This window comes from Hirundo rustica, chromosome 16 (assembly GCF_015227805.2).
Source record: "Hirundo rustica isolate bHirRus1 chromosome 16, bHirRus1.pri.v3, whole genome shotgun sequence".
Taxonomy (NCBI): Eukaryota; Metazoa; Chordata; class Aves; order Passeriformes; family Hirundinidae; genus Hirundo; species Hirundo rustica.
Window position 1 is genome coordinate 602,686 of NC_053465.1, and position 22,694 is coordinate 625,379.

The 22,694-nt window shown below is 55.3% G+C and overlaps 1 protein-coding gene across 1 annotated transcript in view; it reads right to left on the minus strand.

Annotated features, from left to right (window-relative positions):
• The window catches only part of B4GALT5 (beta-1,4-galactosyltransferase 5), a 32,083-nt gene extending 20,730 nt beyond the window's left edge, over positions 1–11,353 (minus strand). The window contains exon 1 of the mRNA XM_040080227.2: positions 11,234–11,353. The gene's annotated coding sequence lies outside the window, so the exon portion shown is untranslated. The remainder of the gene's footprint in view (positions 1–11,233) is intronic.
• Positions 11,354–22,694: the final 11,341 nt, after the last annotated feature.

The window sequence follows — 22,694 nt, forward strand, 5'->3', positions numbered from 1 at the left end:
CTCTGCCACCAGCTTTCTGCAGCGCAGCAGCAACCCGGACAATTACTGTGTTGACAGGCGTTTTTTGCTCTTTAATTAGGTGAAAGCAGGATCAACCCAGAGCACCCTGAAGCTGGGCAGCCCCTGCCCCCATCCCTGCCACAGCTCCCTCCATCTGCTCCGGCCCCACGGCCCTTCCCAGCCCCACACAGAACAGCCAAGCCTGGAGCTGCCCCCAGGGCCAGGGACCGGCAGAGACCCTGCTGCTGCAGCCTAGGAACTGTCAGATCCTTGGTGCAGCCCGAGGCACCCGAGAGTCAGGCTGATGGGGTGATTGCACACTGACAAACCTGCCAGGCCTCCGAAACACAAAGGGATGCTGGACCAATCCTCGCCTCTAACTCCACACACGGGTTAGGGCAGGAAGATGCACAATGGGTCTGCGCAGGAGAACGGAGGCAGCACCTTATTTGTGGGTTTGATTAGCAATAAATCAAACATGGAACATTTTACACCTGGCTGTCATACAAGATGTTCTGCCAGCCCCATAGCAGGGCTCAGGACACATCCAGGAGGGATGGGGCAGCCAGGACGAGGGGCCCAGAGCACAGGCAGGATGTGACAGGGCACATCCCTGCATTTCCTCCAGGGTAATTCCCACTGCAGCAGGAAATGAGGCAGAAACGAGGAGGTCTGAGAGGCGGAGGGGAGAGAGGTTTGCAAAGTCCCAGGGCTGCTTTGTGCAAAGGGAAGGAGCAGTGATGCTGTGGGGAGCACCTGCTGCTGCCTGATTCACCTCAAAGCAGAAGCTGCCCGTAGCCCTCTCCTCCAGCCAAGCCCTTTGGGTTGTGGTGTTTTCAGTTCTCAGGCAGTGCCCACAGCCACGCTCACAGAGCTGGGATCTGTGACCTCTGTTTGCTGTCCTTGCTTCGAGAGGCAGCAAGACAGGGGCTGGTTCCTGGAACAAACTTCTCCTTGTAAGAAAAAGGGAAGGTGATTTGAATAACCAGTGCATTTGCAACGGCTTTCCCAACGGGCCCGTCCGGCAGGTGAAGCGGTGCAGACCACGCTCACAGCTCACACACCAGCCAGGGCACCCCACAGCACCAGCACACCTCCCACAGCAAAACCCTGGCCCTGCAGGGAGCGGACACCACACACCTTGGGCAGCGTGCTTGCCCTGCCACTCCAGGGACACCCTGGCACGCACAACTGCTCTTAACTGGAAAGTAATTCTAAACTTGCCTCAGCACCTGCTTGTGGGGACACTTCTGAAAACGTGGGCTCCCTGGGCACAGCCAAGGCCACAGCATGGAGCGAGTGCCCCTGGGCTGGCAGCAGCAAGGAGCGGCCTCTGCTTCACTCCTCTGCGACCAGCGCCAGCTCCTCCGCTGCCAAAGCCCTGCAGGTCCCAGGGCAACGCTGCACTGGGGACAAGGGGACAGGAGGCCCTCGAGAGCCCCAGCGCTGCTGACAGCCACTGCAGGGAGACGTGGGGCTCCCTGTGTGAGCGATAGAGAGCCTGGTCTCTGCTGCAGAGCCACACAGGCTCACAAGAGTCACAGCTACTTTTCTAGAAGGTGGAAGTCTGATGCTCTGCTCTGCCTGCACCTCACTCAGCCGTCAGCATGAAGTCTTATGTATCTGGAAACACGGTTTCAACCTGATACCTAGAAAAGGAGGCCTCTTCCCCCAAATCCTCCGTGATGGTCAATGACTAACAACATTCTCACACTCCTACCTCCCCATCGCCTCAGACTTCTCCAAGCTGGTTTTGCATTTGGTCACCGCTGCCGTCAAACCCGCCCGCTGAACTGCCGGCTTCTTCGAAAGCACGGCTTGCCACACACAGCTGGGGAATATTTCCACTCAATAGCTGGTCTCCAGGCTGGCATTTCCGAGGGCTTTGATCCATTCCAAATAAGGCAATCAGCTTAGCCCTTGATTAAATACATAGCATAATCCACCTAAATCTTGTTAGCCCAGAAGCAAGTTGCTCGTCTCACCAGTTGTGGGTGGCACGGTGTCACCGCGGGCCAGTGGCAGTGTGGAGGTGTCCCTCGGGGCACAGCCCGGGCAGGCAGCAGCGCTGGGGCACCTGGTGACCACAGCAAGGCCACTCCAGCAGGCCCCTGGGGACTCAACTCGCAGAAGTTCACGAAGTTTCCCCGAGGCTGGCCCGGCAGGTGGGGACGGCTCTGCCTGCAGGGGACCCACCGGGGCTGATCACAGCCTGCAGGCAGGAGCCCGGCAGATCTCTGTGCCACGCTGCATTGGCAACTCCAAGGCTTCCTGCAGCACCCAGGCACCCTCAACTGCTGCTGGAAGGGTTTTAAGTTAATTTAACCCCGTTAACACATGACGTGGCTTCTGTCATTCCACTTACCCTAAAAAGCCCAGGTATAGATCTCAAGGGTAGTGCAGGGAGGAGGGAAAAAAAAAAATTAAAAATTACTAAGCAGGGGGAAAAAAGTGGGGAAAAAAAGAAGGTCTTGGGCACAATCCCAAAACAGTTACAGGCAGATCAGGAAAAAACCTCACAGGGCTTCAAACAAAAAAAGAAAAAAAAAGCAGCCAACAGAGGCAATATCTGCTTTCACCAAACACTAGCCAGAAAGGCTAGTCACCAGCTGGTGTAACAGGAATCGGGTTTTTGGCACGGGGATCCTCCCCCCAAGCCGGGCAGGGGAACAGGCTGCCCGCAGAGGAGCTGGGATGATAAATGACAGCAGTTGAGCACTGCAGGCGCATTTCACCGCTTCAGAGCTTGCTGCTATAACAATCTTCTCTGACTCAGCAGCTGAAAGGGACGCTGGGAAGGAAGCACCATAAAAAAAAAGTCATGCATTATTAATATGGACTCTGGCAGCAAGACATGAGTTGGAAAAACACCGAGAGGGAAAAAAAAAAAAAAAAAATGACTGCAGAATAAGAGCAAGCTGCATGTGTGGAAGCATTTCACATTCCTGCAGGAGCAGGGGCCAGCCAGGGTCCCCAGCTCCAAGGGAACCCCGCGTTTGCTGACAGGAACCCAGCACCCAGGGCGTTCTCCCTCGGCTCAGCCCCGTGCAGAATCCACCATGAGCCCTGGCACTGGTTTGCAGCTGCAGCAGCTCCGGGCTCTCCTGCCGTGGCACACGGATGTTGCAGCAGTTCATTTTTATTTACCTGTGCTCCGTGCATCCCTGCTGAGTCCCCGCAGCCTCCCCCCGTGCGTCCCAGCCCTGCCCAGCCGTGCCAGCAGTGCACGGCTCCGAGCCCGGCCCGCAGCCTCTGCCAGCCCCGCTGACGCAGAGGGCACGGAGGCAGGCACTGGAATGCCTTCCTTTTCCTGCCAGGTAGCGAGGGAAAAAATATCTGCTCACACTTGACTACCTGGTGCACTGCAGTGTTTGCTTTCCCCTTCTATTCCAACTGCTTTGTACAGGTTTCTTTGGAGGCAGTTTATAAACACGAGCGTTCACGCAGCAATCTTCTCCACCTCCCACCCCAAATCCTTGCTCCCAGCCTGCTGCTGTGGGGAGACACCGTGGATCAAGGGCGTGCACTCCGTGTCACAGGCGCCCCACGGCCCTCGCCAGCCTGTCCTGCCAGCGCAGGGACCCCCGAGCCCCGCGCAGGACCCTCCTGGCAGGGCACCAGCACAGTTCAGGTCGCAGCCCAGCTTGCTGCCCAGCCTCCAGAGCGAGGCAGGTGGATAACACAGCACCAGGTTCCGAGAGCCTCCTCTGATTTGCATGGCGATAGCGTTCAATAAAAGCAATCAATTATTTTGCCATAAAATTCTCTGGGCACGCAGACAGGCACCGGTCGAGCTGCTGACAGCGCAGCCCGCAGCAGTGCCGTGGGTGTTCTGCCTGGATTTGCTCCCTTCCATCCTGTGTGCGGTGGCATCCTCCACGCAGAAACAGCTCCCAGCCTTCACCTCTCAGATTAGAAAGGCTCAGGGAGGGAAGAGCTCCACAGCAGCTGCCTCACACACAGCCCAGCCATCACTGCTGCTCAGGGGAGCAGGAGCAGCAGGGAGGACAGCACAGGCTCCACTGAGCACGGGAGACTGAGGCACGACAAAAACCACGGTCCTGTGAACTCACAGCCCCGGGAAGCAGCCCCTTCCCTGCCACAGGAGCTGGGGGGCAGACACGGACTGCAAGGGGGGCTGGCCAGCCCCCCAACAGCGTCTCCAGAGGGGTCCCAGGATGGGAGCTCTGCTCAGGGCAGGGGCTCTGGAGAGGTTTGTGCCAGCCCACGGATGGCACGTACAGCTGCAGGCTTACAAAGGGCAGAGCCCCTCGGTTTTGCACCTCAAACAAAAACCTAGGAAAATGACCTTTAGGGAGTGACACACAATGTCACCACACGCTTCCAGGCAAAGCCCAACAAGCAGGCGCTGACCCGTCACCTCCCCCGTGCAGCCAGGAGGGAGGCAGAGCTCAAACCGAGCTTCTCACACCCCTGCAGAAACATTTACATGCCTTGAGAAAGCAAAGCATCAGATGAGGTGCGCTGAAGCTTGTGGCTTTATCAAAAACACCCACAGTCACTACAAAGCACAGTGGATCCCCCAAGTACACCTCCCCCCAGGTCCCTCCTTCACTTTAGCAAGGCCAACAAGATGCAAAAAATCCCTTTCATAACGAAGAAAGGACCCGTGGCCCTGCCCATCACACTGCACACTATCATAGCTGCACCCACGAGGACACACCCCACTGGGACAAGGGCCACATGTGCCATCCACTGTCACCCCTGGGACCCTTCCACGGCCAAGGGCTCTTCTCCTGCCGGGCACTGACATCACCCTCGGCTTTCCAATCCACCTTTCCCTTCAAAATAAGAGCAGCTCCAGGGTGATGCTGAAGGCCCTGGTGGTTTTAATGTTATCTATTTCACATTCCCCAAAAAACCGCACCCACCAATATCTCTCAAAATTTTCTCTGATTTGGGCTTATCTTGCATTTCAACAGGGCAGACCACTACACATTTTCTCCTCCATCTCTCCAAACAGGACTAATCCCCACGGTATTTAGGGCTAGTGCTAGAAAAGCTTCAAACACACATTAACCACCCCGAAGGATCCGTGCTCAAAATGCTGCCAGCCAAAACCACAGCCAGAACGGTCTGAATGTAATGGAGAAGAAAAAGCCTGTATGGAAATAAACTTCACTAAAATAACCCGGCAAAGGTTTTGTCAAAGCAAATACACACATTGTACTGTGACAATGATGTTTTAAAAATAAAGCTGTTCAGGGAAGGCTTTTCTTGCTCTGTACAGCTGCAGATCAGCTTCTCTTCCAGGCCCCTCAGCGCTGCCACAGGGCGAGCAGAGCCAGCAGCTCATCAGCTGTGCCACCACCACTGCTGCCACCCCTGTGAGCCTCCCAGAAATTTCAGTTAAGATTCAGTATTTAAAGACTCCGTGTGCTTGGATATTTAAATCCGCCAATTGCAACAGCATTCAAATGGGATCAAGTGCAAACATACAGCTCCCCACACCGCTCATCTCCATTCCCTGCATTCGTCCCCAGGGGGGTTCATCGTACCCTGCTGAGCAGATGCTGCCTGAGTTAACGCAATTAATGAGTCCACCTGGAAGAGAGGCAGAGGATCAGCTCAGGAAATGAAGCAGCAGTGCCAGAGCCCTTATCTCCACCAGAGCCAGCAGCCACCTGAAGCAGCTGAGTGCCTGCTGAAGCCCTGGCCCCCCATGGCCTCCCAAACCCATGAGGACCACATCTCCTGGGCTGACAGCATGGGCTGCTTGGCCTTAAGGTCTGCTCTGCTACAGACTGAGTTTTGAAGCCTTCAATTTGCAGAAATGAACCAGCACCTGGAAGCTTTTGTGTCTGCCAGTCAGCTTCCACAGGCCAGGCTTCTGGAGACATGGATGAAACATGAACCCTCCACATGCTCCAGTTGCAACACCCAGCGAGCCACCAGCAAAATAACCCAAAGCAGACGTGCCTGACAAACAGCACAGGTGCTCACAGGCAAAGAAAACCCAGTAATTCATCTGCTCTCAAGCAAACCTTGTAATTGGGTAGCCTTGAGCAAGAGGTGGTCTCCAACCAATGCTCTGCACCACCAGAACCATGGATGCACTGGCACAGGAGCAGCTGGGTGGAACAGGGCTGTTCCCCATCCCATCCCTGCCTCGTGGGAGCCCCTTTGCTGGAAGAGCGTGGTGCTGCCAAAGGAAGGATTTCCCACAGCTGCCACCAGCCTCCTTCTGCTCGTGGCACAGGACATCCCAAGCTCAAGTTCTTGTATCGAGGAGCACTTGAGGATTTCTTACTACCCTCAATCACTGTCAGACCCAATGGCTGCACTATCCTCTGTGGGATATGCTGTGGAACCAGGCTGTTCCTTCCTCAGGTCGTGAAACGCTGCTCGGCAGATCCTTCGGGCAGAGGAGAGCGAAGCAGGGCAGTGCTGCTGTGTTCCACAGCAAGGCACCACGCTCCTCGTGCGATGCACTGACCTGGAGGCGAAAGCCGGGGCTGTGACAGTACAAACCTCATTCCATTATTCCAAGCTGCACCTTCACCTTCTGCCCCTGCTCACACAGCATCCAGGCACCCAGCCTGCTGCCAGCAAACCCAGGAGGACTCCCGCACCCAGGACTCCTGCACCCAGCCCCTGCCCGGCCAAGCCGAGGCCATCGCGGCTCACCAGTGTGAGTGCCACCCCCCATTCTGCCCTGCCATCTCCCCAGTTCTCCCCACACTGCCCCGCGGTGCCCAGCAGGCAGAGCAGCAGTAACCCACTCCCCCACACAACTGCCCCTGGCCGGACTCACCAGCCCAGCCCCATGTCCCCACAGTGCCACCCCCCTGCCCGGGACCTCGGCCACCACTCTTCCTCTGTCCCTCACCACCACGGGCACCTCAACCGCTTCCCACAGTCCCTCCAGCTGGGACAAGTTGGCAGCAGCAAAATCTTTTGTCGTTTCCCCCCCAGATCTCCTCTGTGCTAAGATCTGCCAGGCTGATGCATTAAAGGACCCAACAGGATCAGCCCCCTTTGCTGATATAATATTATTCCAAAAGTGACAAACGATCTGTCCCGGGGCAGCTGCTGTCCCCCACGGCACCGCTCTGCTGGTCACCAACACACAGCCTGACAGAGCAGTGCCTCAAAGCACTCCCACCTATCGAAATCAAGTTCTTGCGTCATAAATGTAATTCAGGGCTGGTGGTGCTGCCTCATGCCCTGTATGACTGGTTAGGAGCAACTCCTGATAAGTTTGGAGGAAGTAAAGCCAGACTGAATTACAGCTCTCTCTCAAAGGTAACAATCTTTCACCCAATAATTTAAATTCTCTACATTATTTTCCTGCATCAGATCCAACCAAGTACAACTCCTGGGGAAATCTAAATTTTAAAAATAAATAAATAAATAAAGAGGCTCCAACACCCGTCAAGACAACAAAGGAAAAGCCAAGAGCTGCTACCTGAGCACCAGGGAAAGCCCCTGCCAGCCCTCCCAGCCACGCAGCAGCCACCCTCTACACCAGGACCAAGTCCAAGGTCTGAGAAGTTCCAACTGTTGCAGTTACTGGTATCAAGATGAAATAACTTGCAGCTTGAAAAAACATTACTGCTTTCAGCTGCAGGAGGAAATTCCTTTAATTTCCTAGGCCCTGTTCAAAGAGAATAAAACCAGACACTTGTAGGAAAGCTGTATGAGCTGCCACCACGTGAAAACAGGAGATGCAGGGATGACCCCACATCCCATGAGGAATTCAGAGGCAGAGGATAGGATGAAACAGAAGCAGCTTCTCGAAGTGTTCCACCTGCAAGCCAGCACACTCTTCGTGCCTGCATCACCCTTGCTCCCACACTGGGGTCTGGGTATGGACAGGGTGACTCTGGCAAGCCCTTTTCTCCTTTCCCGTCTAGGGAAGGCAAGAGGCACAAAGGGCAGCGGTCCCAGAGCCTCAGTGCCAAGCCCTGCAAAATAACTTGTCGAGGTGGCCCCTGACCTCCATAACAGGACAAAGCTGCCCAGTGCCGAGCTCTGGTTTTTCCCAAGGTGAGGCCAGTGTGACTTCTTGCAGCAGAAGCCCAGCCTGCCCCGCAGCCCTGTGCCCTGCTGGTCCCACGCCCTCTGAGCACAGCGGCGAGCACGAGCGACGTCCCCACGCGCCCGAGCATCCCCACGCGCCCGCTGCCTGCGGGGCCTCCCGGGCACTGGGGCACGAGGGCAGCTCCTGGAGCCTCCGGCCCCTGCTCGTGGCTGCAGAACAATTGGCCACCTCATGCTGCACACAATGGCCACGATGAGATGAGACAGCCCCACACAATCGCCACGGCAGCGCCGGCAGGCAGCGAGCGCGGGAGCAGCGTGCGGCACAGGAGAGGCGGCTGTGCCCGTGCCACTGTCCCCCTGCCCGCTCGCCCCCCAAGGTGGCCGTGGGAGCCCGGGGATGGCACCGTCAGGGTGGTGCGTGCCCGACAGACGGGAATTGGATGCTAGGGCTGGCAAGGAGGCAGCACTGGCTGTTTACATTGGATCGCTCTGCACAAACTTGAGGCCACAAGAACATGTCAGTTCCGCAGGAGAAAACCCTGGTGAAGAATAGAAACAAGGAGCTACCTTGGGCATCACGTAAGTCCAGGCACGACTCAAATGTAAGGCCCAAAAGCCCTATACTCCCTGCAGGAGCCAGGCACAGCTATTTGCTGACAGTAAACGTGAATTTCTTCCTGCATTTCCATCTGGAGCAGACTGCTGGGTTACCTGGGCCGTGAGGAGCCAAACACCACGGTCAGTCGGGTAGCAGGCCAGCACCGGGCAGGCAACTCAGAGCCCAGGTTGGGCTCCCCATCTCCAAAGGGCACCAGGAGCAGTTATCCAGCTTTTCCAGCTGACAAACATGCCAGCTCCACACCGATGCGCTGAGACAGCACCCAGAAGTGCAACTGTCCCAGTTTTCTCCTGGCACTGGTGCACAACGGCTTGAACACGCCTGGCAGTGCCGATGAAACGTTCCCCCACAGACATGGGGCTTGGGGACAGGCTCCCACCCACGGTGACAGCACGCCCTGCCGTGGGGACGCCATCCTGCCACAGGGCCGTTCCCAGCCCAGAGGGCGCAGGGCTGGCTGCGGCAGACCCTTCCCAGCAGCCCGTGGCACCAGGCAGACAAAAGCCCTCCCAGGCTCCAGCTGGTTCAAGCTCACTTGCAGCTTCGGGTCCCATTTATTTGGGTGTTTTTCTTTTCAACTGAGGTACAATGAAGGAATGGATTAATCACTTCCCTGCCCGTGGTTTAGCCAATGAACAGCAAGTCCTTCCTCATCCACTTCCCCAGCATGCCCAACAAGGGATGCTCTCAGGACAGAGGTGACCCCAGAGCCTTCAGTGGCCACGGAAGAGCAGCCCAGCCCCACCCCACACACTGAGGCAGCAGCAGGCAGGACAAATGCCCCAGAACTCTCTGCAGACAGCATCTCTCCATTGCCCGCACGTGGTCAATTTATTCAAATCCCCAGCTCTGCTCATGTCCTATCTCACTTGTCTTCTCTCAGGCTTCTGCTCACCACTGCAGCCTGAAAACAAACTCCCTCCAAGTGCTGAGAGGATTAGCCCAGCCATCCCAGGAATACTGGGCTGGGTTTTCATGATGAAACATTTTTGGCTGAAAGAGGAAGGAAATAATAATAAAAAAAAAAAAATAAAAGGAAGCAGATCCTCCGTCACCTGATGAGAAGATGACTCAGAACATCACTGACATCCATGGGCGGGTGGGGACAGGGACCACTGACACTCCCCTGCCTTCTCTTTGGGCATCACAGATAGCAAGAACATCGGGTGGGACGTGACCGTGCTATCCAAGGTCCACACAGGGAAAGGCCTCCTGGCACAGAGCTAGTCTTAAACATATTGATACCCTACGCTGTCTCTAAGACTAGTGACCATGCAGAAGTAACGTGAAATTAATCAGAACACTCTAAAAAAAAAAAAAAAGAACAAAGCCATCCTTACATGAGAAATTTCCTTCTTAAGGTGCACTTCCACCTGGGCCCTGGGAAGCTCATCCACAGCCACTCCATTCCCTGTGCCTGCCCCCAAGGGCTGCAGGATGCCCTGGGTGAGGAGCCACGGGCCCACAGCAGCACGGGGGCAGGAGGAGCCCGGCTGGGCTGACAGAGGGAGCGGGCGGTGGCTGCACCTCGCGTTACCCTCCGTGTGGAACCGGCCTCCAAGAGAGGCACGACAGCCCGGGCAGGCTGCGGGACGGTGGCCAGGAGCTTGGGGGCCTGCCCATCGGGCCAGCAGAGCCCTGGGCCACCACGGCCAGGCTCAGCACACACAGCTCCGCTTGGGATGAGCCCAGGACACGAGCAGAGCTTCCAACGCCAGCCAACCCCGACCCAGCCCCGGGAAAGGCTCCCAAAGCCCAGACGCAGCCACGGGACATCATTTGTAAATAAAAACCCACAGAAGTCACCTTGAAAGCGCACAGAGATCTCCTTGGGATGCCCAAGATAGGAATGGCACGAGCAATACCAATGACATTTCAAGGAGAAGCTCTCTATTTCTTCGGAAGGGGCTGTTTCTATAGAAATAAATTGTTGCCAAAGTTTGGTTGAAGGCCAAACCACGAGCCTTGGCTCCTTGCAGAAACGAGATACACCGTACGAAGAGAACAGATGCTTTCCGGGCACAAGCCTTCCCGTATCTCAGAGGAGATGGACAGACAGCCCCAGCAGCACCGGGTGCTGGCCATATTGACACACAGCTTCTCCCGCTCCCCGTGAAGCCGTGACAAGGAGCATAGGAACGAGTACGCTCTCCTTCTAAATACACGCTTCTCATCTTCCCACCTGACAATCGGAGTAGGATTTCTGCCAGGGAGCACGTTCGGATCGCAAGCGCTTGGACGACACTCCGCTAGTTCCAAACAAACTCCGGGGCTCGCTGCCCCCCGCTCGGCGCTGGCACGGGCGCCGCTCGGCCCCGCCGGCCGGGGGAGCCGCGGGGAGCGCGGCCGGCACCCCCCGGGACCCGCACCCCGCACCCAGGGGCAGCGCGGGGGCAGCGCCTCCTCCCGCGGGAGACGAGGGCGCGCTGCCGGCCCCGGGCACCGCGGAGCCGCAGCCGGGGGCGCCGGGCCCGGGGCCGCCCCTCGCCGGGGATGCCGCGGCCCCCGGCCCGGCCGGGCGCGGATTACTCAGCGTTTCCAGCGGCGCACGGCGCCTCCGCCCGCGCCCCCCCCAACCCCCGCCCCGGGCCCCGGCCCGCCGCTTACCGATGCCCGGCGCCACATACACGAAGTAGAGGAAGGAGGAGGAGAGCGAGAAGAGGAAGAGCGCGGCCAGCAGCGAGCGCCGGGGCAGCAGCCGCCAGGCGCCGCGGGGGCCGCGGGGCCACCGCATGGCCGATGCGGCGCCGCCGCCGCCCTGCTGCCGCTCCGCCGCCGCTCACATGCGCCGAGGCCCGGCGGGAGGCGCCGCGCCGGGGCCGCTCCGAGCCGCCGCCCGCGCCCAGCGCCGCCGCATGAATGTGCCGCGGCGGGGCGGGCCGGGGCGGGGCGGGGCGGCGGGGCGGGCTCCGTGCGAGCCCGGCCCGGCTGCGAGAGCCCGGCCCGGCTGCGAGCCCCCCAGCACCGGCCGCTCCTCGGGATACACCGCCCCGCGCACCGCCCGCGGTCCCGGTGCGCCGCCGATGCTCCTGGGGTACCCGGCGTTAGCCCCGGGACGTTGGGCAGGGACCCCGCGCCCCCGAGGCGGACTGCAATGGCCCGGGACACCCGGCGGCGGTCGAGGCACCCGAGACGCTCAGAAGTGGCTGAGGGCTGCCGGCCGTGGCCCCAAGGAAGCCATCCGTGACCCCAGGACACCCAGCCGTGCCCCGGGCCGTTCATCGATGGCTCAGGGCACCCAGCCGTGCCCCTGGGACACGCAGCCCCAGCAGGGCAAGGGCTCACCCCCTGCCCCGGCCCGCCGAGCTGCAGGGTTCTGCCCGAGCTAGTGCTGGGCAGGGAAAGATGGGGCCAGAGGGGAGGTGATGGACAGAGATGGGTGGAAGGGAAGAAGTCATCGTGCTCAGTGCGATGATCAGCATGATCGACTACCAGCAGCCCAGTTGGGTACAGGGTAATTAAGCAGTTTTGCACACATTTGTGGGCAGCTCCCCTGATGTGTGTAGGAGGACTTGGAAGGAGATACGGAGATGCCTGAAAATGAAAATATGGGAGACCAGAAACACTGTCTTTAACGAGGGAGCCGGAAGTAGCTGCAGAGCAGATGGGGCCCAGCCCAGAGAGGACTGGGTTTTGCCTCATTTATGATTGCAGACTTTGCTCGAGGGAGGCTGGAGGGAGAGAGAATTCTTATTTCACCAACAGATAGTGCTGGGAAAACCAAGCCCAGGCTCCAGGCAGGAAGCGAGGCTGCGGGCCAGACATGGCCAGCTGCCACTGCCCAGGGTGGGCAGCAAAGGCAGCAGCGCTCCCAGGGACGATGGGCTGTGGGGTAGGGGACGGGGACGGGCCGTCTGCCAGGACGAGCCCCCTGTGTCCCTCCCAGGCAGGGAGCGGGAAATTGCTCAAGCCAAACTTCTGACCCCACAGCGCGGTGACTGCGGGGCTGCGGGCTGGGCAGTGCCCGGCGCCAGACACTGGGATGGAGGATGCTCCAGGTATGGCTCCAGGTGTGCCACAGTGACCTCTGGAAGGACCAGCTCCCCTTCCAGCCCGGATGCGGTGAGGGAGAATAAAGAAAACAGTTTCCACGTTCAACAATTGGGACACAAGCGAGCTCCTTGTAGATACAAAGTCTCAGTGGAACAAGGAGATAAAAATAAAGTTAAAAAAGAGGGGAGTTTAGCAGAAGACTAGAAATCCCTCATTAAAAGGTAAGGCGTTCATTTTCTTCATGTGCCAAGGCATGGAAAGATGCTGAGGAGGAAAACAGGGATTTCCCTGGAGAGGCTGCATGAACTGCATTAACTTCAGGAATGAGGAAACTGGTACTTGTTCTTGTTTTCCAGGATTGCCACTCCATCACCATCTTCATTGAAACAAATTAAGTCCTGAGCCCTATTAACTATTAACTGATAGTCCACAGTACTGCGGCAGAACTGCACGGCCAAGCGGTGGCTGGATTTGCTGTTCACAAAATAGCGTTTAGCCAACTCCTAAAAGGATGCCTTGGGCGGGGAAATGCATGAAGATTTCTTGCTTGGTTTATGATTTGTTTGATGCAGACATGGTCAAAGGTGAGACATCGTCACAACCAATAACCTAACCTTTAGAACATATTTAATCAGCAATGACATTGCTCGAGGAGCCACCCAGAAACTCACTCCCAGGCCTGGGCTGCCGCAATGGGGACTGTCACAGACAGCTGAGGCCAGGGGAGCCTTGGAGCCACACTGGGACATGCCTGCCCTGCTCTGACTCACCTCCCATCTTCCCCTCTCCCCAGAGCTCCAGTCAACCACCTCACTTTGACCCTTTAATTTCGCTTAGTCTCTTCCCCTCTTGTCCCTCCCTGCCTCTCTACTGCATCCTGGCTAAGGGATTAGGAACAGAGCCATCCTCCCACTCATCGCCCTTTTCCAATTAAAAAAAAATGACACTAAACAGGACGAGAGGTTTCAAAGTCTCAGATCATTCCACAGGCCGGGTCAGGACTCGGGGCGGGAGCGCTGCCAAGCGGGGCTGTGGCAGGGAGTGCCCGGGGAGCCCTGGCTCTGCCCCACCTCCAGCCTGCACCAGCTGCTGCAGCCCCCCCAGCTGTGGGGAGCACCAAAGCGCCTCCTCCTGCACAGTCTAACGAACCCATGGTGCCTGAGACACTTTGGGAGGGTTTGTGCCAGCAGCTTTGCCGACAGCCTCAGGGGGAAGGCGAGCTCTGTTAGTGCGTGGCCACGAGCAGGAACGGAGGGACAGGTCCTGCCAGTGCACCTACACTCCCGAGAAGATGCAGCTGCACCCTTGGAGCGCCTCTCCGCACAAAAGACATTTTGTATCTGGAGGGAGAGCAGTTTTGATGGCTCGGAGGGAGGGTACGGACGCTGTTGTGCCACGCGTGGTCGGGGGAGGTTGGAGCTGCACATCCACAGCGGCAGGGATGCAGCTGCTGCAGGGCTGGTGTGAGGGACAGCTGCCACCACCCACCCCAGGGGACGCTGGGCATGGCATGGCAGAGCTCTGGCAGGTCACATCCTGCACCCACCCGCCCCAGGGGACACTGGCCATGGCATGGCAGAGCTCTGGCAGGTCACATCCTGCACCCACCCGCCCCAGGGGACACTGGCCATGGCATGGCAGAGCTCTGGCAGGTCACATCCTGCACCCAGCCATGCAACAGCCGTGGGTGAGGGAGCCTGGGGCTGCCTGGCACCCTGCACGGAGCAAACCCACCTGCCCACGAAGTGCCCCGAGGTCTTGACCCTCAGATGGGCAATACCACACGCGGCCAAAGGCCTCGGGGAGACACAGGGCTGCGGGGCAGTGCCTGGCAGGGTCAGCAGCAAAGCCTTGCTGGAGCTGACCCCAGGGGAGGTAAAAGGACTGCTGTGGAGCACATAACACCCAGGTCTGGAGCTTGAAATCATCATTTAAGGGATGCTCTGCTTTAGCTGCTCTTCTCTTATTGTTTTCCACGGATCCCCTATGTGGACTGGTTAATCTGGGTGGATGATCTTTATTCTGCCACTACAGGGAAGGACTGGTCATAGCCCTGGCCGGCATTTTGTAGTCTTTTTCACAGACTCAGGGGCTTCTGGCACCTTCAGCCCCAATGGCAGAGACTTTCCAGAACAGACTTCATGCTATGATTAGGAAAATGCCTCCCTGTCTAAAGGTGAGGACAGTCAGCAGCGCACCGTGTCAGCCCTCCAGCTGCTCAGCAATGCAGCTCGCTGTAGCTCTTCGCTGGAGTTTCTGCTGCCAGATGGTTTGTGAGGGAAGTGGGAACCTGAGCTGTGTCTCTCAGAGACAGACAGAAACTTGTGGTGGACGTGATGCTGACCAGCTCTCGGCCTTGCAGAAGCAATGTGCTCCCTCTGTGTCTCCCTAAACGTCTCTTGGCAGCACAGGGCTTGCCCCAGCTCCGTTCGAAGACAGCACCGTGTCACCCTGGGCTCTGAGCAGGAGCAGGACTCAGAGGATGCCTGCACAGTAGGAATGTAAATATTTTTTACATGTACACCCACAGCCCCAGCGTATGCAATAAATACTCAGCATATGCTATGTGCCAGATCAGAGACATAATTATTGATGCAGCAGGTTTTCAGAAAGACACAACAGGGTGTGTACTTAATTTGGCAATCAGAGCACACCTAAGAGGCCCCGGCATTTTCGCCTGGGTATCAGACCACTGCCACCCACAGATGCAGCTGTTTAATCTCACATCGGTGTGCCAGCAGGAACAGAGAGGAAACCAAAAGAAGGTATTTGTTTGTTAAGATGGAAAAGTTCCACTGGACGCTGCAAGGTGCTCCTTGCACACAGGAGAGCTGCCGACCAGTTCCCGGATTATGCCACCCACTACACTTTCTAACAAGGCTATTAGGGCTCTGATCTTAGTGGCACCTGTACACGTGCCTCACCATGGGGGTGACTCATTCTGTCAGAGTCAACAGATGTGTCATAGCTCCCAAAAGGAGGCAATACCCACAGAAACGACTTTCCAAAGCTCCACGTTCACTTGGAAGGTAGCTCTCATCAGAGAAACAGGCTAAAATGTTCCTCTGCTCATGGCACATTGGAGAAATTCAAATGATTTTGTTGCATCAGCTCACCTCTGAAGGGTGGTCATCTGACCCAGTCAAAGTGGACTTGTGCAATGACTCATAAAATGCCTTTGAGATCTAAATATTCAGTCAAGGGAATACAGCAGGCTCTGCTTCCCAAAACTTCCCAAGGAAGGAAATTTCAGCTGACAAAATAAAATTATTGTGTAATTCAGCACAGGTAATTTATCCATATTTTAAAATATTGTTTTAAAAATCCCTTCTCAAAAGTCTATGACAATGGCTGGGGTAAATTACTGCCGAAGAGCCCAAACTGTCCGAGAGTCAGAAAATAAACAGGCTATTTCCAGAACACCTGGAGGTCAGGAGGAGAATGCCAGAAAGCTCAGCTCTCCGCTGGGGCCAGCCTTGTTTGAGGATTGGACGGAAGCATGCTGCTCTTCCCTGGCCTGTGAAGGATTGCAAGGACATCAGGCAAAACCAGATGAAAAGGCAATGCAGGCAGAGGTGAAACCCTGCCTAACTCCTGCCAGGTGACAGGGATGGAAAAACATCTGCATTATTCAGGCACACAGCTGGATTTCAAAACTAGCAGTGGAGGAAAGAAATTAGGATGAAATTCTGCCTCTCTTGAAGCCACTCAACTTCACGACTTCACACCATGTAGAAATGCAACTGCCTGCCAGAAATCCAGGGACAAGGACAACCAGGAACAAAAGAACATTTCAGAGGAAATTGCTTTCTATTAACTCTTAATTACACAATGCAAAATTAACTCACAAAGGCCAATAGCTTAATTGGATTCCCATGAGGGGAAAGCAGTTGTACGGTGAATAAGAACCTTCCGCAGTCACGTTAAGTATGGTGGTTCAAATGCAGAATATAAATCCATCTGCTGTGAAGTTAAAAAAAAAAAAAAAAAAAAATAGCCCATTTCCTTCAATAGCTGCTACGGAGGAGATTTTAAGCATTTCCACTCAATTGCTGACCAGTGGCAAGCTGCTCAGGTGACCGGAATGTCTCCCCTCTGGAGACAAAAAATCATAATTAATCCTGTGAATATATATGGATATGCTGATGGAATGAAGTATGAAGCCTTCTAGCCACCTTAATCTTCTTCTCAATTTGGATTTTGATTAACTGGAATAAATATTTAATTAGAAAGTCAAAGAGGTGAACCTTTTGCCCACCCAGGCGCTGCCTCTGTAGTCATTGCCCTTTGATGTACCAGGAAAGGGCTTGTAGGACTCATGTGCAGCTTTTCTTTTCTCATAAAATTGTAGCGGGGTCGGGCTCTGGTTTTGGATCTGTCGCTCACAAGCCGTGCAGCGAACACAGCAGAGTGATTTCTGTGAACATGGCACAGGGAGATTTCTGCTCATCTTGGTCAGGTGAGGGAGGGGAGGCTTGCCTTGACCCCACCGCCAACAGGGCCTTGGGCGTTTGTTTGCCAGGTCCCGACGTCACCCACTGGTGTCCCCACGGAGAGCACGGGGCTGGGGGCTGTCCCTGCTCTCCCTGCTCCCCGGGCACAGGCTGTGGGGTGCAGCCCCTCAGGCTCCTGCCCACGGCTCTGGGGCTGTTCCTCTCTCCAGAGCGATGATGTGGGGCTGACACGGGTGGGGTAACATCGGCACACGGCGAGCCGGGCTGCAGCCGGGCGTCCCTTTCCCCTCGCCTCCCCTGCAACCTGACAGAGTGCTCAGGCACCTGCTGCAAAGTCCCCGAGCTCTGCAGGGTTCAGCACGTGCTGAATGCAGGCTCAGGGAGCAGCTCAGCCCGTGAGCGATCTGCTGGAACCAGCACCGCCGCCCTTTCGGATTCCCTCTCCCCTGGGCCTAATTACTGCCTGCTTTTGGCACTAGCACCGCTCGTGCCTTGTGCTCGCTCTTTTCCCCGAAGGGACATTTGCACCTTTACTACATTTATTTTGTTCTGAGGAAATCCTAATGATTTCCTGTCATGCTTGATTCTGATCCCGTTTGCTGTGGGACTCCTTCTGTCCTCTATAAATATCTGGCTCTCAAATCTTTGCAGACGCGAGCGTGAGTGTGAGCAGGGAAGGTGAAGTCAAGCTAAAGAGACCTTCACCAGCACTAAAAACAGCTGCTATTCTTGCTGCTGCAGCTGATTTATTCCTCATCTGGAGAACGACAGTTCAGAGCTCAGAATCGCTGTGTTCAATTATTTATTTGTCTGTTCTGGAGACTGGTGAGGTGCTGTATAATGTTTATTGCATGGAAGTGTCGCTCTGAAGGAGGTTTAATTGCTTTGAACGTGGATGGTGATGAGAACGCCTTGGAAAAGCTATTTGCATACATTTTCTCAAATGCCAAATGTGTAACTTCCTCCACGCTCAGGCAGTCTGAGGCTGCTTCCCTGCATTACTCAGCTTTGCTGGGTGCCTCTGCAAAATCGACAACCAGAAATTCCCCAGCATGGAGCAGAAAGGGAAACTCAGGGTTTGAATGTGGGGTTATCTGTAAGGGCCAAACCAGCAGGGCTCTGAATCCAGGGCTGCAAACTCCGCTCACAGACTGCCCCTGGCCCGCAGGGCTCGATGCTGACAGCACTGAGCACTGCCTGCTCCCAGGCACAGGCTTCGCTTGCTGTCCAAAAGAAAGCAGATCAGTGATTTCAACCACACAAGGCCGGTGAGCTGCCACCAAGGGCAGGGCGCACACCTGCGCCACGCTGCACCCACAGCGCCGCTCACACCCTGTCCTCTCAGCTGATTCTGGAAAATGCTCACCAGAAACATCGCTCCAGTGATCTTCACGCAGGGCCGTGCACAAATCTCCTGTCCTTCTTCCGCCACAATTCAAGGGCAAGGTGTCTCTGCAGGGGCCTCGCAGGTTATCGAGCTTCAGTCACAACATTCTGGTCTAAACAGATCTTTAGTCCATGGAATATCTCGCTCTGCAGGGCAGTTCCTTTTTGTAATTATTTAATGCTGTCAAATATCAGCTGTTGACATAAGCAGGACCCTGCCTGTAGGAGTGAAATTGGTATTGATTTAATGCCCTCACCGCAAGGGAACATAAGGCATCTGAAAACAACTTATTTCACAACTGCAGCTATCCCCGAGGACGAGCTTGCTGCCTTTCCCCAGGTATCTGCTCCTTTTCAGCCGAGATGTTGTACTTGAAGAGAGGAGAGCTTTACAGCAGCCAGGGGTGTGCAGGCTGGCCAGCAGTGCTGTACAGCAGCCCCAGAGGTGTTGCACGCAGCAAAGTCAGGAGGAACGGTGTTTTTCTGCCACACAGCCCACGTGCTGTGAGACCAACACCTTCTGGAAGCGTCAGGTTTATGGTGGAGGTGCTGTGCAGCTGCGTGCGTGCGATGGGTCAGCACCTTTCCAGCGTGGTGGATCTGCTGAGCCTGTACAAACCATCTGTCCAGGAAAGGCAGAAAGAAAGGCACCAGCCCCTGTCCCCACACAGGACAGCAGCAGTTCTGTTCCCCCACAGGAAAAGACAGCAGCTGGGCCAAGGGGGGCTCTGAAAGAGGCAGAACATTTCCCAGGGGACACCATGGATCCAGTGTGACGGGGTTGTTTGTGTCCTTGGAACAGGAACAGGGGCTGCAATCCTCAATCAGGCTGACCCTGCTCTGGTATTTCCTCCAGGAACCTCAAAATCTCCACCCAAGCCCACACCAGGGTCTGCAGCTGACACTGCAGAATAACCCTGAGATGTGGGGCAGGGCAGAAAAAGCAGAGCATCTTTTAGTACAGCAATGGTGGGAAGCTGCAGCAAAGCAGGATAGGATCACGTAAACTGGAATTTGTCCAGGACACCAGGGCTCATACTTAATTCTTATGAACAACCTGAGAGACCACATAACGTAAAACTGCAGCCTGAAATATTACAATTGAGAGTCAGGCTGAATTTTGTAGGAGCAAAAGTGGAAGTGATAGTTTTTTTATGTCTTGCTGTCACCCAGTTAAAGCACTGTAATTCCATGGAATCTAAGTGTCAGCCACACACCCTGAAATACCAGCTATGGGGCTCCTGACAGGGTTTCACAGAAGGCAATACTGGCCTGTGATACAGGGGTGGCCAGCAAAGGTCACCTAATGTGTCTGCTGGCCCTACTGCTGTGTCCCCAAACAATCACCACGCCGTGATTCACCAGGGCGAGAGGTGCTCCCTGCATGAGCAGCTGGTTTCAGCCAGGTTTGCAGAGTTCTCTTCTTGTGCAACCCCCACTGGTTACTCACAATGGCCGAGTCTGCTAGGAGCGGTGCCTAGTTACAACAACAAACCAGGCTCGGCCTTGCCATCAGCATATTTTCCTCAGACAAACCAAGAAAAAGATTTTTTTTACAGTGTGCTGTTCATTGCACACAACCTGGATTTAAGCTGTTTAGTTTGTAAAGGTACTTTAAACTAAACAAACAGCTTTTTGTTAACGTTTTTCCCTCATGCTGCAGATTTCTGGGTCTAGAATAGCATGGATCACTTTGACCCGTCACTGCTTTGCTGGGACAGAAGGATGTGATGTTATATGTCCCAGCTGAAACTCTGAGACTATGCAGTCTTATTTCAGACCTGAAATTAACTGGAGAATCAGCAGAAGACCGGGCCCTTGGAGAGCAGGGGGAGCTGCTGGTTACAGCTTCATCTTACCCCACAGCCAGGACAGCCATGGGCAGCAGTGCTGCAGGAAAGGGCACTGCACCACCTCAGTCTGTGTGCCAGGGCTGGACAGATGTGGCAGCGAGAAGGAGCAGCTGGGTCCATCAAAAGAGCCATTGCAGGGGTGAAAGGAAGCTGGTAGAGCTGATCTCCTCTCGGAGAGAGAGGAGCATCCAAGGAAAATGGCCTTGCCAAGGAAAGAAATTACTCCCTTGCCCTTGGCTTTTGCTCTTTTCTCACCAGGCTCTCCTCCTCCAGCTCTGCCAGACTGGGTCTGGCTGGGGACAGTGGAGTTTCCTCAGTGGCACTGGTCAAGGGCTGTGGTTTGTAATTCTGACTAAACCAACACTGGTAACACCCCAGTGCTCTGCCCAGTGTCCAGCAGGGCTGGCACAGCGTCAAGGCCTTTTCTTTCCACACTCTGGGGAGGCGAGAGACTGGGGGGGACACACAGTGACCCTGAGTGACCAAAGGGATATTCCACACCACAGGACATCGTGCTCAGCAATAAAAGCTCAGGGACGAGATGAGGAAAGGGAGATGTTCAAGGTTACGGTGTTTATCTTCCCAAGTAACATTTATGAGCTTCCCTAGGAAGGGCCCAGCACCTCCCTGCTGATGCAAAGTGGTGACTGAATTCCTTATCTTGCTTTCTTGCTTGTACAGCTTTGCTTCGCTTACTAAACTGCCTTTGTCCCAACACACTCCATTTTTCTCACTTTTGTCCTGATTTTCTCCCTCATCTGAATGGAGGGGAGGAGCACCTGGCTGGGTATTTACCAGCTCACCACAGCTAGATAGCTTTCCTTCCATTGTCTTTTCTCTTTCTTTCATAATATATCCCCATTTTCCTGTGAGATAGTTACTGCTTGTGAGGCACTAAATCTTTGTTATTTTTGCTTTTCCACTTTACCTCTCTAAAATGTGCATTTCCCTCTTATCTGCGCTCCAGGATGCAGGAGCCACATTCTGTATCCAGGGCAGGACAGGCCACAGGGCCCTGGGAAGGGATGTCTCTCTGAGTCCTGTGGGTCCTGCACACTGTGTGTCAAAAATGATTTGTGAAATAGGTGTGAACAGGAGCTGTCTTTTATCAACAAAGCAATTGCTGCACTGATGAGGGATTGCAGAGATAGTAGAAGCAGGAGAACATTCTTTTACTTCTTTCACTTCAGAGAATGCCCATAAAACCCACCAGCAGCAGCCTCTGACGGGGAGGAGACATCAGAGAGTGCAGTGTACCAGGCCGAGCAGAACATTCAGGAGATTATTTTTTTCCCCTCCGCTCTTTGTTGGGTACTGAACAGATTACTTGCATCATTTCAGCTGTGAAACTCCTCTCTCCCAGCAGAGGCACCATGGATAAGGTAATGGGGCCTCCCAAAAGCTCTAGGTCCTCCTGCTTGTATTTCCAAGGATCTGCTACATGGCACTGGGCAGAGGTGTCTGGCGAGCTGCAGCAGGGCTGCTGAGCAGAGCGGGAGACGGGCGTGCACACACCTCGGACTGCCGCCCCGTGTGCCTCCTGTGCCAGCCGCCTTTGCCAGTCCATCCCACTGCTGGCAAAGGGCAGAGAAGGCAGACATCCTTCGTGGAAGGGTCCTGCATTTCCTCCTGCCAAGGCTGGCAATGTTGGAGGCAGCTTGAGAGCAAGATGCTGGTGTGAGCGAGAGGTGACAAGTCCTGGGAGTGCCCAGCAGCTCCAGGCTACTGCCCTGAGCGAGAAATGCAGTTGTTTGTACAGTTGCTCTCTTTTCCAATTGCCATTTGTTTGGAGGCATGTCACAGCAGATGCACCTAACCACTACAACAGATACTTGGACTCATTTGCAGCTGGCACCAGTAAATGTAATCCAGCTAACCAAACACTCTGTTTATCAGAGCTGTCACAAAGATTTGTTAATTCCCTTTGACAGGGGGGCTTTCAGGATAGTCTGTAATAAGGAAAGAGGAAGAACTTTTAATTTATAGACCAACAAGAATGTAATCCAGAGAATACTGAACCCTGCCCTTCACAAACAGGTATTCAGCATTTAAAAGAGCCCTGGGTGCAGGGCAGGCAGTGAGGGTGTGAGCTGTGCAGGGAGGAAGGCAGGGCTCAGGCCAGGCCCAGCTTTCTCAGATGGTTTTGGGGTTTCACCGGGTGACGAATGGCTCCTGTCCGGGGAGCAGCTGCTGCCTGCCCACCGAGGGCACACGTGGGCACAGCACTCACGGCTCCCAGCAGGACATGGGCCCCTGTCCAAGGAATCTGGTGGCAACGAGGTCCAGAACAGAAAAGGAGGTGGCTGTGCTCACAGTCCAGCGGGGACTGGCTGCCAGAGGAAGCTGCAGAGACTCGAAGTTTCCGTGATTTTTATATACTGA